A 21,967-nucleotide genomic window follows, 5' to 3' on the forward strand; every position below is an offset into this window, starting at 1 on the left:
TTGTTTGGAGGAAACTGGTGAACCATCTCTGTCATCTGTAATCTGCTAAATAAATGGAGACAACATTTTACCTGACTTTCTTGTAAAAACCCTAACCACATAGTTGATGAAACTGAGTTCCTCTTTATAAAAACATGCCAGCTAATGAAGATGAAATAATAAAGTTAGAACATCACTGTCACCTGAAAACCTTTAATGAAGTAATCAGTCTAGACAGTGGTCATCAGTGGCTACTACTAAAGTCACAAAAAGAGAAACTTCTAGACGTTACATGACTCTTGATGGACGTACAAAAGGTTTTTGGCAAGTAGACAGAAATTAAAAATTAAACCTGAACCAAGTCAAGCCTTTAGATTTATCCACAAGACTGCAGAAGTTTCAAGGGACAGAGGAACATGTTAAATGGCATCATAAGATATAATCCTTAAAATTCAGAAGGTGAGAAACTCTACAAGAAAAATTTTCCAGTTTAAGAATAATGACAAATATTGGAAGACAAAAAAGAAGTAAGGAAGAGCATATCTATAGATTACTAGTAGCCTTACATGACATATCAATCACATGCAATGTGTGGAACTTGCATGGTCATTCAAACAAATCATCTGTTTAAAAATTCTGCCATAATTTGGAAAATTTGAGCTCTGACTTAGATATTTGATGATTAGGGCTTTATCACATTTTCTCAGTATAATGTTGGTATTGTGATTTTTTTAAATAAAACAATTACTCTCAGTGGAACTAAGAAGCAACTTTGATCTATTAACAAGCATAAAATTCTTCCCAAATTTAGGTGACTGTAGTCCTAAGCAATGGTGGCACATGAAGCCCAGAACATACAGAGAACCGCTGTTACTATTTCAGTTTGTTAGCCCTGGTCAAGTTCCAGGACTCGGGTTGTGCTTGTAATAGGAAGAATAACTAGGTCCTTTCCTTAAAGCAACAATTCCTAGTACGTAGTCATGAAACGCAGGGGTTTTATGACCAGAAGTATAATTATGGTCATAAGGGCCCCTGAAATAAAGAGAATTTCTAAATTTGGTTTTACACAATGACTGTCAAATTTATTTGACCATGGAACATTTTTTTCCCACATAATAGCTGTTAACATCTTGCAGAACATACTTTGGGAAAGCTGTTTTAGTTATTATATTGCTGCTTACATAAACGAAGGGAGTGAGGAAACTGCTTCGCTTATTTCTGTCATTCTGTCAAAAAATCATGGTTGGCTGGATTTTCAGCTCTGGCCAAAAGTCAAAAAAAGGTTTAAGTGTCAATGTAAAGTTTTATCTTGGATTTTGGAATGTTTAGTCTTTACTTGACAGTGAAACCCTACATGAACGAAAGGCAGGCGTCTTGTTTAAGAAGTGAGCAAGACATAAAAGATTAACATAATTTTTACATATGGTTTTCTGAAACTGCTCAATTTGTTAAAATCGACTCTTAATAGATCTGCGTTTTTGAGGGGGATTCACTAATGTTAAAATTTACCTCTGGCAGTTATTTTATTCATTCATTGATTTGTACTTTATTATTTCACTTTGAGTTTAGATTCTTTATCCATCCATTACCCTCATATGCCCTTCATGTCTTGGGATCAAGTTGTTTTGCTTCTTTTGTGCATTGAATATTCTCGGGGGGAAAAAATCCCTGAAAATACAGACATGTGTTTCAAATCTCCCACAGAGTTTGTAGTGGTGTAAGGATGGAAGATTGAGATTTTTAATCTAGCTATAACTGCCTAAATCTTGCCTAACGGCTTTAAACAAAGAGGAGACAAAGCTAAAATTATCCTCTTTATCCACAGCCTACTTGAATTCCTTGACTAGTATCCTGACATCCCTATGTAGGGGTGGGTTGCCCCTACACACCTGTGGGTCTTTCTCGTAAGGTGGAACGAGAGACTTAGGAAAGAAAAAGACACAGAGACAAAGTATAGAGAAAGAAATAAGGGGACCCGGGGGACCAGCGTTCAGCATATGGAGGATCCCGCCAGCCTCTGAGTTCCCTTAGTATTTATTGATCATTCCTGGGTGCTTAAAGAAAAGGGGGTTGTGTCAGGGTCACAAGACAATAGTGGGGAGAGGGTCAGCAGACAAACACGTGAACAAAGGTCTTTGCATCATAGACAATGTAAAGGATTAAGTGCTGTGCTTTTAGATATGCATACACATAAACATCTCAATGCTTTACAAAGCAGTATTGCTGCCCGCAGGTCCCACCTCCAGCCCTAAGGCGGTTTTTCCCTATCTCAGTAGATGGAGCATACAATCGGGTTTTATACCGAGACATTCCATTGCCCAGGGACAGGCAGGAGACAGATGCCTTCCTCTTGTCTCAACTGCAAGAGGCATGCCTTCCTCTTATACTAATCCTCCTCAGCACAGACCCTTTACGGGTGTCGGGCTGGGGGACGGTCAGGTCTTTCCCTTCCCACGAGGCCATATTTCAGACTATCACATGGGGAGAAACCTTGGACAATACCTGGCTTTCCTAGGCAGAGGTCCCTGCGGCCTTCCGCAGTTTTTGTGTCCCTGGGTACTTGAGATTAGGGAGTGGTGATGACTCTTAAGGAGCATGCTGCCTTCAAGCATCTGTTTAACAAAGCACATCTTGCACCGCCCTTAATCCATTTAACTCTGAGTTGACACAGCACATGTTTCAGAGAGCAGGGGGTTGGGGGTAAGGTTATAGATTAACAGAATCTCAAGGCAGAGGAATTTTTCTTAGTACAGAACAAAATGGAGTCTCCTATGTCTACTTCTTTCTATACAGACACAGCAACAATCTGATCTCTCTTGCTTTTCCCCACATCCCTAGTTCTATGGAATATATTAATTTAGCGGTGGGTCAAGGGCCAGGATCATTAATCCTCAGTCATGTAGGAAACATGCCCATTTCCTGACACACAGGATGTGGGGATGAATTGGGTGAAAGTACCAATGAATCTAACATCTATCCATAAGTAGTGTGATAATCCTCAAGTCAATTATCCTATTTTTACATTGGCTTCCTCAAATAAGAGACGAAGACACTTGCTGGCTTTGCTTACCTTTTAATGTTTTTTAGATGAAATGAGATGCTATCCGTGAAAGTTATTTGGAAATTGTGAGGGATTATACATGTGGGCTTTAGTTTAATTTAGCTCATCCTAACTTACTGGTCTGTCACATTTTACAAAGTGGCATTTGATGGTGAAGAAATCCTGAATCATTTATTTGCTGACTCCTCACATTTCTGATGGGCAGTTCTTCCTGTGAGTGCTTTGCGCATATCTGTATGTTATCAATGTCATGTTCTCTCACCTTACATATTTCTATTCAAACAATTTTTAAATTATTCAGTGTACTGACAACATGGAATATCATTTGTGAAGGTTTTAAATTCAACTTTTAAAGCCAAAATTAATGAAAAGTATACTTTCTCAACTTACAGGATTGTGAATTGGGTTTCTATAATCTTCATTTATGATTTCATTTTTGGAAAAGTAACAAAGTGCTCTCCATGAGTCTAGATTGAATCCGAAATTCTATATTATTTGTAGGGAAAAGTCTTCTTAATATAAGAAATTAATAGGTCTACTAATAAAGAATAAATTAAAAACTTGATTTTGTGAGCAGATATGTATCCCATTTTACATATTTTAAAATCTTATAATCATCCTTGAGTCAAATTACTGTGCACCTTATGATGTTGATTGAAACAATTCTCTTTTAGAATTTACATAATTATGCCTTTACCTATTTTTAGAAAGACTACATAAAAGGTGACTTATGAGGGTTTTTTAAAGAGGTATTTGAATTTGCTAACAGGGTAGTGTTGTCATGTTGCAGATGTTTATGTGACATAAGGCAACTATTTTACTAATAATGTGAGACAGATGAACCCAGTTCCACAATCACATAGTATGAATCACTTTTGAGTCTTAATAGATTTACACTGCTTTTCATTTCAAATATTTCATAAAGCAAAACTAAAATGATGCTGGTAGAGCAACAATAGAACAATATTTCAATCACCTTAACTTCCAGAGCAGCAACACACAGGCCCACCACCCCCCCGGCCCCGCCGCTACCACACACACACACACTTTTTTTTTTTGTGGGAATGCACTGATTCAAAAATAGTCATGTGTTTGGAAAGTAGATGTTCCAAAACAAATACTTTATAGCAAGGATTTCATGCTTTTCAATTTATTATGTGTCAAAAAACATCTGTAGAGGTGATTATTTCTCTCGTAATAAACCTAGTAGGAGCAATTGCAGAACTTTAAGTATCTAAGTGGTAATCATTAAGGTTTACATTTAGGATATCAGTCAAATTGCCAGTCTGCTCTAGACAGCAACTCAAAGCCCTAATTCGTTATTAAGAAATTCATCTTTCTTGAAGTTAATACAAAATTAGAGAGCAGTTAAATCTGGGAAAGCTGCCAGTTGTTATTGCCATATTATTGTCCTTTGTATTTGAAAGTACTGCTGAAGCAGATTTCTACCGTGACGAAGGACAAGGGTGAGTGGTTTCGTCTTATGTGCTTATGGTCAGTATTGGATTTTTCACATTTGCCTGCTGCCATTTTGGTCACACTCTGGCTAATTGACAGGTGAGGCAGCTGGGAGTGAAGATTTAGTTATAATCCCCTGGAGAAAGTTCTTTGAGTATCTTTTATAACTTCATATATAATTCTGCTCCTTCACAAAGATTGTGTATTCACCTTCTTAGTAATGAGTCTATACCTCTGAGCCTTTGAAAAAAACAACAGGAAATACAAATTACATGGGTTTCAAAATAGGAGCAGTGGCAAAAGGGCTGATTGAACTTGGGAAAGAAATGGCAAAACTAAGCCTATTTGGCATTTTAGCAACTGGAAAGTTATTTTGGTAAATATTGGAGTTTGTATACTCACCCGCAACCTGGATACCAGTAGGGTATTGCACTGAAATGTAATTAATTTTAAAGATCATTACATTACATTTGACAGGTCAAATTTTGTCAAAGATAACAATATTTTTATTAAGCAGAAAAAACAAGGAAAGGAAAAGCAAAAGGAAAGGAAATGGTAAAAAAACCAACATTCATGCAATATCATCAGCCTTCAGTCCTGTGACAGCTCCATGCACTAAAAGATTACTCTTTTGGAGAACTCAGTGGCATTGTGATAGCAAACCCAACAATTTCTATTTAGCGTAGATGGAAGAATATAAAGCTAGCAAGGAACTAGGATAGTGTGTCTCAATATATCATCTTTTTCTTAATCTTTTGAAGACTAATTTTTTAAAAAATATACTAAAAATTAATAGTGAATTACTAGAACATTTTTTTAAATACAAAATACAAGTTCCTAGTAGTTTTCGTTGGTGTGTTTGTTTTGTTAGTATATTTAGAACTCAAAGATATAAAATTACTCTGATAAGTTGTTACAGATGTTTTTTACCCTTAATTTATTTGCAGTGTCAACCACTTCACCCACTACCACTGGATTGAACTTTATGTACCACTGACAGAGAAGACCAAAAGCCCCACCCTTATTATATTAAGCCATTGGGCCAAATTATTATGCTTTGTTCATGTAATAACAATGAATCCACTACAATTTTTCTAACCAACTATATATCCTGAACGCCCTTAATTTTAGCAATAGAAATTAATTTCCAAGATTCCTAATGCAAATTAATAACAAGCCAATGTAGATATGCAAACATTTGAAGTCCCTAAGTAATCTCCTTTGGAGTATTGAGTCTTGGTTAAGGTATTCCACTGCTAACTAATTGTCCATAAGGTATAGATTAAAGTTTACTTACACATCTTACACAGACATAGACATAGAAAACACATATAAAATGTTTATTCTGAAATATTTTAAGGAAAATTGTAATACATATTATCAAAGAAAACAAACAAAAAGTCAAAACCAAAATGGTTATTTGAGTTGTGTTTAAAGAAAGACTTCCTTCACATAGGTGACCAAATGGTGTAAAACCTTTAAGAAACATATAGCTATATATCTTGCTTGGATCAAGTTAAGCTTTATTTTGAAGCACATTTGCCTATGGTCCATCACCTTCTGAAATTTCCAGTATAGATAATACATGGAGGAGTTCTACATCCAGGATTTTTGTTTCACTAGTACAGAAACAAGGGAGACCTGGGAAGAAGCAAAAGAAGAGTTTCATAGATAGAACAGATCCAAGAGCATCCCTCAACTAGGTCTTCTAAACCTAGACTGTGGTTCAAAAATCTCCTGGCTTTTAGTATTTTTGATGAAACCATTTTTGGACAACTCATGTACTTATCAGTGAATTTATTTCTTCTATTACAACCATTCTTCATCACGGGAAAATAATTTGTCACAGTAAATGAATAGCTCCACGAAGCCGTAGCCTGTCGTTCTCAAAAGATCTTTAAAAGACCTCTGGAAATGTTACAGTGATTTCAGATTTTAGAAAAGTTTAAAAGTTGCTTGTCTGGATACATCTAATAAAAACTGATGAAATTCCCACATTCTTGTCCATATGTTTACTACTTCGAGTGTTAAATATTTTGTTTAGAAATTCTTTCCTTTTACTAATGTCCTTTGCTGCAGGCTTAATTTTAATAATAGATTCCCTGAAAGCTACAGATAGAGTGCTTCAGATTTTTACGTATTTTTAAAAATTAACATTTCATAAGTTGATGGTTAAAAAATAAATCTAAACCTAGACTTGATGTTCCACTCTCATAACGGGTAATGTGCCCTGCAGTCTTTTTTTTTTTTTTCTGAGTCAGAGTCTTGCTCTGTCGCCCAGGCTGGAGTGCAATGTTGCAATCTTGGCTCACTGCAACCTCCACCTCCTGGGTTCAAGTGAGTTTCCTGCCTCAGCCTCCCAAGTAGCTGAGATTACAGGCACCTGCCACCAAACCCATCTAATTTTTTGTATTTTTAGTAGAGACGGGGTTTCACCATGTTGGTAAGGCTGGTCTCAGACTCCTGACCTCAAATGATCTGCCCGCCTTGGCCTTCCAAAGTTCTGGGATTACAGGCGTGAACCACCGTGCCTGGCCCCTGTGGTCTTATATTGATCGAAGCCAAAAGAATGACAGAGAATATTTGTTTAGCAAATACTGCTTTGAAGTATAAAATTTACATATTAAAATTAATTGCATTTGCCATCCATTTTTCCTCATGATGATTCACTAGGTCAAAAACTTTCATTTTTACTTAATTTAATGAAATATAGCTCAACTGAGGGCTAAAATTATATATTAAGTTGGTGCCATCATGTTATGGTACAATCTTGTAATATAATATGTTTGCATAATAGTTTATGTTCTCTGTAGTTTCATACCTGATGTGAATATACTGAAAATAGTAAGGATTATTTTTATATTCTTATTTTCTATTTGATGATTGTATAAGATGATTATTTGGATGATAAATCTAAATCAATTATTATATAACATTTAAAGCAGGAAATAAAACTCAGTAAAGTCATAAATCATCATATACTTAAACTTTTTTTACAAAACAAATGTGCTTTGATTATGGACAATTTTTTATTATTAATAGGAGAAACTAAATATACATTTTACATCAGGAAGCCAAATTCAGTAAACACTTTTGTTTATAAAGACACCTTTAATCAATACATAAAATTATCTCAAAATATCAACAATTAGTCATTGTAGCTGAACTATAAAGAGTTGGCATAATTTAGAATACTTGCTAATTGCCCTTTATAGTTGTCCAGATTGAGCTCTCAATATAAATGTCATGCAGCTTATTAAGCATTTAATATAGAAAAATTCAATATTTTGAGACATAATGTGATGTTATTACTGTTATGCTGTTACTGGTCTGTATATGAGAGGTTTATAGTTTCTCCAAAAATGCTTTGTATTTCATCCATTTCATTTGTCATTGAGCAATACCTATGGAATAACTAACTACTAAGTGTCAGGCTTGTCTCTCCTACAAAATTTGCATTGTAGGGGACGATGACAATAAACAAGTAAATATATAATTTTAGATAGTGGTAAATGCCATGTAAATGAGTACAAGAATGGTGAATGATGAGGATGGAGTTGTGGGAGATAGAGTGAGGAGTAATATTTGAGCAGAGATATGAATCACATAAAACCGGCAAAGGGAAGGTAATTGTAAACATGATAACAAGAGTAAGGGATGGATTTGTAGCAGCTTCTTGGTAGATTTGTATCATGCTCATGAAGAACATGATTGCTATATCTAACTCTTAGCATGCTGATAAGGTGCTAGTTGTTCAGATGTATAAAAATATAGAAGAATGGCAGTGATTTATTGAGATTCTGTTCCTGAGAGCCACTTGTGAAAGTAATCAGTGATAAGTTCCATATCATTCCAAGCTTTTGCAATTTAATTATGGACTTGTGCCAACAATATTTGCATACAAATTGTCCTTCAGTGCTGTATATAAATAATCCAAGTCATTTGAATTGAAAAGCATGATACTAAAATGAAGTTTTGGGAACTCTAATCCCAAGAAGAATTCTGGGATTTCTGTTTTGATTTTCACAGTATCTCCTGATTTTAAGTGGAAGATAAAATCAATAATTTGAGAAGGATATACCACGATAATGCCACTCCCATTAATATAGTAGATTCTCTCTTCTGTTACCGTCTTTTGTGTTCATCCACCCACTGTCTACTTAAACACCTGCTATGTTCATGCATTTAGCATGTTTGCATCTGCTTTCTTATTTTTAGTCCCAAATTCACAATGTGTTAAAACAAAGGAACAAACAAAAACAAAAACAGAGAACTATGTCCCTGTGGTCTGTCAGGTTGCCACACCCTTAAAAACAAAGTGAAGCAAAATACCTCCTTGTCCCAAAATCTAATCTGTGTCAATGTTACCATCATTTTCTCAATCGCTCTCCTAGAAATCTTGGCAAAATTGTTTGTTTGTTTTATTTTATGGAATGCTTCATGGATTTGTGTGTCATCCTTGTGCAGGGGCCATGCTCATCTTCACTGTATCATTCCAGTTTTCTATGTGTGCTGCCTATGTGAACACAGAAATCTTGGCAAAATTGTTGATTCTTCCCTCACCAAACCCAAATCCATTTCAGTCACCAACTCCTGGATACCATGTTTCACTTCCTCGAACATTAAACTCAGCCTTTTGCATATAAGGTTAGAACCTACACTTGAAATAGGAGTTCAAGGTCTTGGGCCCAGTACCCATGGAGGATGTGACATACTCCTCAGTGGGGGTGGCTTATCCTCAGAGGCGTTGAATGCAGAGGCTAATGTGCCACATGCAAAATAAACTAGGTAATATTAATATTTTGGGGATATGCCCTTTTCTGTGCCTATCCTTCTTCCCTGTCTTGTTGAGAATTTCTAGCATGGTGAAGAAATTGCTTGGAACAAAATCAAGAGACCAGAGTAAACATTACATCTCTGTTGTGTGAGTTTAGGAGAGTTAATTCATCTCTAAACTCGTTTGATTATTGGTAAATTAGAACACCACCCTATTTACCCTTTACAGTTCTCTGGTTGAATAAATACAGTAATAAATATTTTAAAACTTTGAAACAGGTAATATTTTACACATAGAGAAGGCAACAGTCTTATTATAGTTAATTAACACTGAGTGAACAAAACCTTACATAATTTAGTTTTACTACTCTGAGCCTCACATTCTGCATTTTACACTAAATAACTTAAGTTATAAATGAGCTCTAAAATGATATCCTCTCTCACTTGCAAAACAGAATTGCCTGGTTTGAAGGTAGAATAAAAAAATATAAACATTTCAGGTCACCAAATATAATGATAGCTATGAAACTGATAAAGATTACAGGTTGGGTTTGGGGGGTTTTATTTTAAAACGGTGTTTTCTATCTTAAATACCCCATCTTTAGTTAATCACATCTCTAAAATCAGCTTTCTTCTTTAATGAATGACTTCAAATATTTGTATAATTATTAATAAAATTGATAGCTGCTTTGTAGATTTTATTAATACAGGATAGTTTATTTTAAAAATATTAAAAACTACAACCATTTCTCCAGATTTTTACGAGTCAGCAATTAGATATTATCCTTAAAAGTATTACTCACTAAAAGCTAGCAATCATGGTACTATTTTCTGAAATGATTATGCAGAATAGTTGTTTTTCATTGCCATAGTATGATTTTAAGTAGTACAGAATAAAAACAGGTGTCTGGGGCAGTCTATAGTAATGCTACCTCAGAAAATTCTAAGGATACTTGGCCACATACTTCCATAAACATGAAATAGACTATTTAAAATATAATATTTGTGTTTTTTATACTTACTTTCAAAAACAAAATATTTTGGTTAATGTATAAAGTTGATTATTTATCAAAAGACAGTAAAAATTTCATTCAAATGAGATTTTTGCATGAATAGGTAATTTATAAAAAAGCCCCTTTCATTACCAAGACAATAGCTTATCAGTCCAAAATAAAAAATATATAGTAATGTCTGAGCCCTCTTTTATGACATGGAGCATTCCTGGACTTTTAAAACTAGCACCGAGCAAATATTGTTGCACTCATGTATTTGAAATGTTTGTCATGATTGAGATAATCATTTAAGTCATCAATTAGGCAGGGATGTAATTGAGTTTTAAAGATAAAAATTATATTAGGCAAAAAATTAATTTTGTTACAAATGTGGAAAAGCAGTATTTGTGCTAGCCCCTGATTCTCATAATAAGATAGTAACGTTCTGTATAAAGGTAAGTCATTGGACAGTATAAAACTATTTTCTGCTCCTTGAGCCTACCCATAGGAAGTAGTTAACCATCGGCTTCCTTTAGACCTCTGCACTATAAATACAACTGCCTCTCTAGCACCATCCCAAAATGTGAAATTATGCATCATATGTGTATCTGTGTAGATGCGTATGCGTGTGTGTGTGTGTGTGTGTGTGTGTGTGTGTGTGTATATACATTTTTTGTTTGTTTGTTTTTTTGAGATGGAGTCTCGCTTTGTCACCAGGCTAGAGTGCAGTGGAGCGATTTTGGTTCACTGCAACCTCCGCCTCCCGGGTTCAAGCGATTCTCCTGCCTCAGCCTGCTGAGTAGCTGGGACTACAGGCGCACGCCACCATGCCCAGCTAATTTTTGTATTTTTAGTAGAGATGGGGTTTTACCATGTTGGCCAGGATGGTCTTGATCTCTTGACCTGGTGTTCCACTCACCTTGGCCTCCCAAAGATATATTTTTTACTGTAATGTTTTTCTTACTGTCCTCTCTGCCTTGCTGCCAAAGCAATAAAAATCCATTTACAATGAAGTTTGTAGCCTCCATTATTTTTCTTGATTTTGAAAATTATTCTTGGGTAGTCACATGATTTTTTTAAAATTATTCTATATTGACAATTTATAATTCTATACATTTGTAGATTACAAAATGATGCTATGATTTATTAATACAAGATGGAATATTAAATCAAGCTAATTATCATATCCATCATCTCAAATACTTATTTTTTGGTTGAGAACATTTGAAATTTACTCTCTCAGCAATTTGGAAATGTACAATACACTGTTGTTAAGTACATTCACCATATCGTGCAGTAAATCTAAAAATAAAATTTCTATTTCACGGAGATTTTGTACCCTTTGACCATCATCTTTTCATTCCCAACCACCATTCTACTCTTGGCTTCTATGAGTTCAGTTGTTTTAGATTTCACATACAAGTGAAAACATGTGGCACTTGTCTTTCTGTGCCTAGCTTATTCATAACACTTAGCGTAATGTTCTCCAATCCCATCCATGTTGCTGCAAATGACAGAAGTTCCTTCTTTCTAAAGGCTGGGTGGTATTGTATTTAATATATATATTAAATATGTATATAATATTTTCTTTATTCATTCACGTGTTGATGAACACTTAGGTTGATTCCATGAATTGGCTATTGTGAATGCTGCTTCAATGAACAGGGGAGTATAGATGGCTCTTTGACAATCTCATTTCAAATCTTTGAGTAATACCCAGACGTGAGATTGCTAGATCATATGGTAATTCTATTTTTTTTAGAAACTCCATACAGTTTTTCATAACAGCTGTACTAATTTACATTTCTGCCAACAATGTACAAAGATTCCCTTTTCACCACATCCCCACCAACACTTATCTTTCATCTGTCAGGATGACAGATGTGAAGTGATACTTCATTGTGGTTTTAATTTTGCATTTCTCTAATAATTAGTGAATTAAGCATTTTTTAAATATGTCTTTTGGTCATTTGTATGTCTTATTTTGAGAAATGTCTATTCAGCTCTCCTGCCCATTTTTTTTTTCTTTTTTCTTTTTTTTCAGAGACAGTCTTGCTCTGTCTCCCAGGCTGGATTGCCGATCTTGGCTTACTGCAACCTCCGCCTCTCAGGGCTCAAGCGATTTTCATGCCTCAGCCCCCGAATAGCTGGGACTACAGGCATGCACCAACACACCGGACTAAGTTTTTGTATTTTTAGTAGAAACGGGGTTTCATCATGTTGGCCAGGCTGCTCTCGAACCCCTGAGCTCAGGCAATCTGCTCGCCTCAGCCTCCCAAAGTGCTGGATTACAGACATGAGCCACCACACCTGGCTTCTTGCCCATTTTTTAAGTTGGGTTGTTTGTTATCTTGCTATTGAGTTGTTTGAGTTCCTCATAAATTTTGTGTATTAACCCCTTATCAGATATATGGCTTGCAAATATTTCCCCCCAATCCATGTGTTGTGTGTCCACACTCTTGCTTCCACGTGACATTTTTTATAAAAAGTTGCTGTTCTTAAGTACAAATAGTAATATTTCAGTAAAAGTGAAAGTTACATCAAAGACATATTTTCAGTAGGCTTTCCTTGCAAGTAATTGAAGGGATGAGCCAAAGTTGCTTAAGACTGCATCCTTCAAATATCCTTTAATAGCTTTAAAAATTATGGACAACTTTGCATGTAGTCAGGGAATGGGGGCAATAGAGAATATATTTGATTAATTGGGCAATAGAGAATATATTTGATTAATTATGTATTCTTTATTTTTTCCCATATCTGGCTTAGTCTTCCTTGTATTTCTAGAGGCAATGTAGCCTCAGATGTCTAAAAGTGAATTTTTAGGAAATTTTAACTGATAGACTTCAGGTATGGACAATTGAATGCACCAATCTAGAGCAGTATGCCTGGTAAGTGTATAAGTGGTCCCTAAAACACTAGTTGGAAGATGCTATTTTATAATTCAGTAAAAGTCAATTATAATATAATTCACTGTCATAGTCCTTGATTACTACTTCCTGCTTGATACTACTTCCTCATATACTTCTTTTATAGCCACTTGGCAACAGGAATAAATAGCTTTCTTTTCCAGTTTACAATACTTGTTGGTCTTTCTGCCATTTTGTTTTCCACCGAAATCTCTGACCTTGGTATAGGATCAGTCTCTCCAACTCAGTTTCTGCTTTTCATTTTTCTGTGTCAGATCAGGACCTTGTCTTTCAGTGGTGAGAGTGATAACAACCTAGGACAAGAATGATAAAGAAATCTTCCCATGTCCTTCCTCTACCAACGTTCTAATTCTTTTTACGGACACATACCCAACAGCTATTTTACTCCTTATTGTGCATCCCCAGCTGCTTCACTAACAAATATATACCCATGCATGCATGCACACAAACACACATTCTATTCCTTTTTAAAAAACTTATTTTAGGCTCAGGGGTACATGTGGAGGCTTGCTATATAGGTAAATTGCATGTCACAGGAGTTTGATTTACAAATTACTTCATCACCCAGGTAATAAGCATAGCACCCAATAAGTAGTTTTTTGATCTTCATCTTTTTCCCAACCTCTACCCTCAAGTAGGCCCCAGTGTGTGTTGTTCCCTTCTTTGTGTCCACATACTCAATGTTTAGCCTCCACTTATACATGAGAAAATGCGGTATTTGGTGTTCTGTTCCTGTGTTAGTTTGTTTAGGATAATGGCCTCCCACTCTATCCATGTTACTGCAAAAGATATGATCTCATTTTTTTATGGCTGCATGGTATTCCATGGTATATAGGTATCACATTTTCTTTATTCAGTCTACCATTGATGGGCATTTATGTTGATTCCATGTCTTTGCTATTGTGAATAGTGCTGTGATGAACATATGCATATGTGTCTCTTTATGGTAGAACAGTTTATATTTCTTTGGGTATATACTGAAAAAGGGGATTGCTGGGTCAAATAGTAGTTCTATTTTAAGCTCCTTGAAAAATCACCAAACAGCCCTTCACAATATTTGAACTAGTTTATATTCCCAGCAGCAATGCATAAGTGTTCCCTTTTCTCCACAACCTCACCAGCATGTGTTTTTTTTTTTTAACTTTTTAATAACAGCCATTCTGACTAGTGAGAGATGGTATCTCATTGTGGTTTGATTTGCATTTCTCTAATCATTAGTGATATTGAGCTTTTTTTCATGTGCTTGTTGTCCACACGTATGTCTTCTTCTGAAAACTGTTCATGTCCTTTGCCCACTCATTAGTGGGGTTGTTGTTTTTATGCTTGTAAATTTGTTTGAGCTACTTACAGACTCTGGATATGAGACTTTTGTTGGTTGTATAGTTTACAAATATTTTCTCCCATTCTTTAGGTTGTGTCTTTACTTTGTTGATAGTTTTTTGTTTTGTTTTGTTTTATTTTGCTATGCAGAAGCTCTTTGGTTTAATTAAGTTGTATTTGTCAATTTTTGTTTTTGTTGCAATTGCTATTGGTGGCTTTGTCTTGAAGCCTTTGCTGGGTTCTATGTCCAGAATAGTATTTCCTAGGTTATCATTCAGGGTTCTTATAGTTTTTGATTTTAGACTTACGTGTTTAATCCATCTTGAGTTAATTTTTGTATATGGTGTAAGCAAGGGGTCTGGTATCAATCTTCATATGGCAAGTCGGTTAACCCAGCACCACTTATTGAATAGGGATACTTTCCCCATTGCTTGTTTTTGTGGATTTTCTCAAAGATCAGATGATTGTAGGTGTGGGGAATTATTCGTAGTCTCTCTATTCTGTTCCATTGGTCTCTATGTCTGTTTCTGTATCAGTACCATGCTGTTTTGGTGAATGTAGCCTTGTAGTATAGTTTGAAATTGGGAAATGTGATGCCTCCAGCTTTGTTCTTTTGCTTACAATTGCCTTGGCTATTGGAGATCCTTTTTGGTTCCATGTGAATTTAAGATTTTTTTTTCTAATTCTGTGAAGAATGTCTTTGGTAATTTGATAGCAATAGTATTAAATCTGTAAATTGCTTTGGGCAGTATGGCCATTTTTACAATATTGATTCGTACTGTCCATGAGCATGGAATATTTTTCCATTTGTTTGTGTCATCTCTGATTTATTTGAGCAGTGTTTTCTAATTCTTATTGTAGAAATACTTCACCACTTTGGTTAACTGTATTCCTAGGTATTTTATTCTTTTTGTTGCTATTGTGAATGGAATTGCAGTCTCAATTTGGCTCTCAGCTTGGATGTTGTTGGTGTATAGGAATGCTACTGATTTTTGTACATTGATTGTATATCCTGAAGCTTTGCTGAAATTGTGTATATGATCAAAGAGCATATGAGCACACACTATGAGGTTTTTGAGGTATAGAATCACATCATCAACAAACAGGGATAGTTTGGTTTCCTCTCTTTCTATTTGAATGTCTTTTATTTCTTTCTCTTGCCAGATTTCTCTGGCTAGGACTTTCGGCACTATGTTGAATAGGAGTGGTGAGAGAGGACATCCTTGTCTTCTTCCAGTTTTCAAGGAGAATTCTTCCAGCTTTTGCCCATTCATTATGATGTTGGCTGTGGGTTTTTCATAGATAGCTTTTATTATTTTGAAACATGTTCCTTCAATGCCTAGTTTGTGGAGGCTTATTAAATGAATGGATGTTGAATATTATTTAATGCCTTTTCTGTATCTATTGATATAATCATGTTGTTTTCTGTCTTTAGTTCTGTTTATGTGATGTATCACACTTATTGATTTGTATATTTTGAACAAAACTTGCATCCTAGGGATAAAGCCTACTTGATCATGGTGGATTCACTTTTTGATGTACTGCTGGATTTGGTTTGCTAGTATTTTGTTGAGGAATTTTGCATCTATATTCATAAATGATATTAGCCTGAAGTTTTATTTTTTTGTTGTGTCTCTGCTAAGTTTTTGTGCAGGATGATGCTGCCCTCATAGAATGAGTTAGGGAGGAATCTTTTCTCCTCAATTTTTTAGAATATTACCAGCTCTTCCTTATATATCTGGTAGAATTTGGCAGTGAACCTGTCTCTTCCTGAGCTTGTTCTGGTTCATAGGCTTTCTACGACTGATTCAATTTCAGAATTTGTTATTGGTCTGTTCAGGTATTCAGTCTCTTCCTGGTTCAATCTTGGGATGGTGTATGTTTTCAGAATAATTTTCTAGGTTTCTAGCTTGTTTGCATAGAAGTATTTCTCTAAGGGGCTTGTATTTCTGTGTGGCCAGTGGTAATGTCCCCTTTGTCATTTCCGAATGTGGTTTTTTTTTTTTTTTGGATCTTGTCTCTTTTTAAACTTACTAGCTAGCAGTGTATTTGTCTTATTAATTCTTTCAAAGAAGGTTTATGTTTTGTAGGGTTTTTGTGTCTCAATTGCCTTCATTTCAGTTCTGATTTTGGTTATTTCTTGTCTCCTGCTAGCTTTGGATTTCATTTCCTCTTATTTCTCTGGTTCCTCTAGATATGATGTTGGGTGGTTAATTTCAAACCTTTCTAACTATTTTATGTGGGTGTTTAGCACTATAAACTCCCCTCTTATCACTGCTTTGGATGTATCTCAGAGATTCTGGTATGTGGTATTTTTTTCTCATTAGTTTCAAATAATTTCTTGATTTCTGATTTAATTTTATTATTTACCCAGAAGTCATTCAGGAGCAAGTTGTTTAATGTACATTTAATTGTATTATTTTGAGTGATTTTCTTAGCATTAATTTCTATTTTTACTGCATTTTGGTCTGTATTAGTCCATTTTCATGCTGCTAGGGAGAAATAAAACAGACTGGTTAATTTATAAAGAAAAGAGGTTTAATTGACTCAAAGTTCCACATGGCTGGAGAGGCCTCAGGAAACTTATAATCATGGTGGAGGGCACCTTTTCACAGGGCAGCAGGATAGACAATGACTGCTGAGCAAAAGGGGGAAACCCTTATGAAGCCATGAGATCTTGAGAGAACTCGCTCACTATCACAAAAACAGCATAGGGGAAACTGCCCCCATGATTCAATTATCTCCACCTGGTCCCATCCTTGACATATTGGGATTGTTACAATTCAAGATGAGATTTGGTTGGGGACACAGAGGCAGCCATATCATTCCACCCCAGCCCCTCCCAAATCTCATGTCCTCACATTTCAAAACACAATTATGCCCTTCCAACAGTCCCCCAAAATCTTAACTCATTCCAGCATTAGCCCAAAAGCTCAAGTCCAAAGTTTCATTTGAAGCAAGACAAGTCCCTTCCACCTATGAGCCTGTAAAATCAAAAGCAAGCTAGTTACTTCCTAGATACAATGGGGATATAGGCATTGAGTAAACACACCCATTCCAAATAGGAGAAATTGGCCTAAACAAGGGCTACCGGCCCCATGCAAACTTGAAATCCAATAGGGCAGTCATTAAACCTTAAAGTTCTAAAATAATCTGCTTCAACTCCATGTCTCACATTCAGGTCACAGTGATGCAAGAAGTGGGCTCACATGGCCTTTGGCAGCTCCACCCCTGTGACTTTTCAGGGTACAGGCCCCCTCCCAGCCACTTTCATAGGCTGGTGTTGAGTTGCTTTTACAGGCACATAGTGCAATCTGTGTGGATCAACCATTCTAGGGTCTGAAGGATGGTGGCCCTCTTCTCATAGCTCCCCTAGGCAGTGCCCCAGTGGAGACTCTGTGTGGGGGCTCCAACCCCACATTTCCCTTCTGCACTGCCCTAGCAGAGGTTCTTCATGAAGGCTCCACCCATGCAGCAGACTTCTGCCTAGACATCCAGGTGTTTCCATACGTCCTCTGAAATCTAGGTAGGAGTTCCCCAACCTCATTTCTTGACTTCTGTGTACCTGCAGGCCCAATACCACCTGTAAGCTGACAAGGCTTGGGGCATGCACACTGTGAAGCAATGGCTCAAGCTGTACCTTTGCTTCTTTCAGCCACAGCTGAAGCTGAAGCAGCTGGCATGTAGGGTACCATGTCCCAAGACTGCACAAAGCAGCAAGGCCTTGGAACCAGCCAATGAAACCATTTTTCCTCCTAGGTCTCTGAGCCTGTGATGGAAGGAGCTGCTGTGAAGACCTCTGATATGCCCTGGAGACATTTTTCCCCATTGTCTTGGCGATTAACATTTGGCTCCTCATTTCTTTTCTTTTTTTTTTTTTTAAGACAGAGTCTTGCTCTGTCACCCAGGTTGCAGTGCAGTGGTGCAATCTCGGCTCACTTCAAGCTCCGCCTCCTGGGTTCATGCCATTCTCCTGCCTCAGTCTCCCCAGTAGCTGAGACTACAGGAGCCCGCCACCATGTCCAGCTAATTTTTTGTATTTTTAGAAGAGATGGGGTTTCACCATGTTAGCCAGGATGGTCTCAATCTCCTGACCTCATGATCAGCCTGCCTCCACCTCACAAAGTGCTGGGATTACAGGCATGAGCCACCGCGCCTGACTGGTTCCTCATTTCTTATGCAATTTCTGCAGCAGGCTTGAATTTCTCCTCAGAAAATGGGTGTTTCTATTGCATCACTTTGTGGGGCTGCAAATTTTCTAAAATGTTATGCTCTGCTTCCATTTTAAACATAACTTCCATTTCCAAAACATATTTTTGTGAATACACAACACTGAATGCTTTTAAGAGCACCAAAGTCACATGTTGAATGCTTTGCTGCTTAGAAATTTCTTCCACCAGATACCCTAAATCATCTCTCTCAAGTTCAAAGTTCCACATGTCTCTAAGGCGGAACAAAATGCCTCCAATCTCTTTGCTGGAGCATAGCAAGAGTCACCTTTATTCCTGTTCCCAACAAGTTCCTCATCTCCAACTGAGACTACCTCAGCCTGGACTTCATTGTCCATATCACTATCAGTATTTTGGTCAAAGCCATTCAACAAGTCTTTAGGAAGTTACAAACTTTCGCACATCTTTATGTCTTCTTCTGAGCTCGCCAAACTGTTCTAACCTTTGCCTTTTACCCATTTCCAAATTTGCTTCCACATTTTTTGGTATCTTTACAGCAGCACCCCACTCCTGGTACCAATTTTACTGTATTAGTCTCTTCTCATGCTGCTATGAAGAAATACCCAAGACTAGGTCAGGCTCAGTGGCTCATGCCTGTAATCCCAAAACTTTGGGAGGACAAGGCAGGTGGATCACCTGAGGTCAGGAGTTCAAGACAGGACTGGCCAACATGCTGAAACCCCATTTCTACTCAAAATACAAAAATTAGCCAGGCATAGTAGTTCACACCTGTAGTCCCAGCTACTTGGGAGGCTGAGGCAGGAGAATTGTTTGAACCCAGGAGGCAGAAGTGGAAGCGAGCTGAGATCACCACTGCACTCCAGCCTGGGTGACAGAGCAAGACTCCATCTCAAAAAAAAAAGAAAAAAGAAAATAAAGAAAAACAGAAAAAAGAAATACCCAAGATTGGGTCGTTTATAAAGAAAAGAGGTTTAGTCAACTCACAGTTCCACATGGCTGGGGAGAACACAGGAAACTTACAGTCATGGTGGAAGGCACCTCTTCACAGGGCGGCGGGATAGAGAATGAGTGCTGAATGAAAGGGGAAACGTCTTATGAAACAATTAGATCTCATGAGAGTTCACTCAGTATCACAAGAACAGCATGGGGGAAACTGCCCCCATGATTAAATTATCTCCACCCAGTCCTGCCCTTGACACATGGGGATTGTTACAATTCAAGGTGAGATTTCAGTGGGGACACAGAGCCAAATCATATCATGGTCCAAAAGTGTGGTTGCTATCTGTGTTTTTTCATTTGCTGAGTGTTGTTTTATGCCCAACTGTTTGGTCATCTTTAAAGTGTGTGTCATGTGCAAATGAGAAGTATGTACATTCTGTTGTTTTGTGGTGGAGAATTTTGTAGATGTCTATTAGGTCCACTTCTTCAAGCTTTTGGTTAAGGTCCTGAAATATCTTTGTTAGCTTTCTGCCTCAATGATCTGTCTAATACTCTCAGTGGAGTGTTAAAGTCTTCCATTATTATTTTGTGGTTGTCTATGTCTCTTTGTAGGTCTCTAAAAACTTTATATATCTGGCTGCTTCTGTGCTGTGTGTGTATATATTTAGGATAGTTAGGTCTCTTTTGAATTGAGCCCTCTACCTTTATGTAATGCCCTTCTTTGACTTTTTTATGTTTATTAAAGTCTGTTTTATCTGAAATTAGAATAGCAACCTCTGCTTTTTTCTGTTTGCTGTTTGCTTGGTAGATTTTTCTCCATCCCATTTCTTTGAGCCTATGGCTGCCACTTCATGTGAGATGGGTCTTTTGATGACAGCATATTGTTGGATTTTGCTTCTTTATTCAACTTGCCACTCTGTGCCTTTTAATTGGGGCATTTACTCTATTTACATTCAAGGTTAGTATTGATATGTGTGGATTTGATCCTGTCATCAGGTTGTTAGCTCGTAATTATGCAGACATGTTTGTGTGGTTGCTTTATAGTGTCACTAGTCTATGTACTTAAATGTGCTTTTGTAGTGGTTGGTAACAGTTTGTCCTTTTCATAACTGCTACTTCCTTCAGGACCTCTTGAAAGGCAGGTCCGATAGTAATGAATTCCCTTAGCATTTGCTTTTCTGAAAAGGATTTTATTTCTCCTTCACTTAGAAAGCTTAGTTAGACCATATATGAAATTCTTGGCTGAAAATTCTTTTCTTTAAGAATGCTGAATTCCCCCAATCTCTTCTGCTTGTAGGGTTTCTGATGACAGGACTACTGTTAGTCTGATGGGGTTCCCCTTGTAGGTTAGCTGACCCTTCTTTCTAGCTGCGTTTGACATTTCTTCATTATGACCTTTGGGAATCTTGTGTAGTATTTTGGAGGGGTTCTCTAAGTTTTCTGAATTTGAATGTTGACCTCTCTAGCAAAATTGGGGAAATTTTCATGGACAATATTCTGAAATATGTTTTCCAAGTTGCTTGGTTTCTCTCCCTGTCTCTCAGGCATGCCAATGAGTCATAGACTGGGTCTCTTTCCAGAATCCCATCTTTCTCAGAGGCTTTATTTATTTTCCTTGTGGTTTTTACATTTTCCTTTTTCTTTGACTGAGTTATTTTGGAGAGCCAGTCTTCAAGCTGTGACTTTTTTTCCTCAGCTTGGTCAATCCTGTTGTTAATACTTGTGATTGCATTATGAAATTCTTCTACCATGTTTTTAAGCTCTATCAGATCAGTTTGTTCATATAATGCCCATTTTGTCTATCAGTTCCTATATTGTTTTATTGTAAACCTTAGATTCCTTGAATTGGGTTTTGACTTTCTCCTATATGTCAGTAATCTTCATTCCTATCTATATTCTGAATTTTATTTCTATCATTTCAGCCATCTCAGCCTAGTTAGGAACTGTTGCTGGGGAACTAGTGTGGTCATTTGGAGGTAAGAAGCCACTTTGGCTTTTTGAGCTGCCAGAGCTCTTGTGCTGATTCTTTCTCATCTTCGTGGGCTGATGTTGCTTCAGTTTTTGAAGTTGATGACCTTTGGATTTCTTTTTATTCTATCCTATTTGCTGTCCTTGGGGGGCTGATTATGGCATAAGGTGGGTTCAGTTGACTGGTTTCATTTTTGAAGGCCTTTAGGGGGCCAGGGCTCAGCTCATAACTCCTGAACTGTGTGATCTAACTCTAGGGGGCCAGTATGGGCCCCAGCTTTATTCTGTGGCCCCTGGAGGTTAGGAACCTAACTCACTGGAGGGGCCTGAATTGTTTCCAGACAGCTGGCTAGAACT

At 36.9% G+C, this 21,967-nt stretch overlaps 1 protein-coding gene and 1 non-coding gene across 13 annotated transcripts in view; one reads left to right on the forward strand and one right to left on the reverse strand.

Moving 5' to 3' along the window:
* The window catches only part of MAGI2 (membrane associated guanylate kinase, WW and PDZ domain containing 2), a 1,444,461-nt gene that overhangs the window by 410,767 nt on the left and 1,011,727 nt on the right, over positions 1–21,967 (forward strand). The gene's annotated exons all lie outside the window — the stretch shown is intronic.
* LOC115935425 (U6 spliceosomal RNA) lies at positions 8,921–9,026 on the reverse strand. The gene has a single exon (XR_004071060.2). It is a non-coding gene; the product is annotated as a U6 spliceosomal RNA (small nuclear RNA).

Source organism: Gorilla gorilla, chromosome 6, assembly GCF_029281585.2.
Source record: "Gorilla gorilla gorilla isolate KB3781 chromosome 6, NHGRI_mGorGor1-v2.1_pri, whole genome shotgun sequence".
Taxonomy (NCBI): Eukaryota; Metazoa; Chordata; class Mammalia; order Primates; family Hominidae; genus Gorilla; species Gorilla gorilla.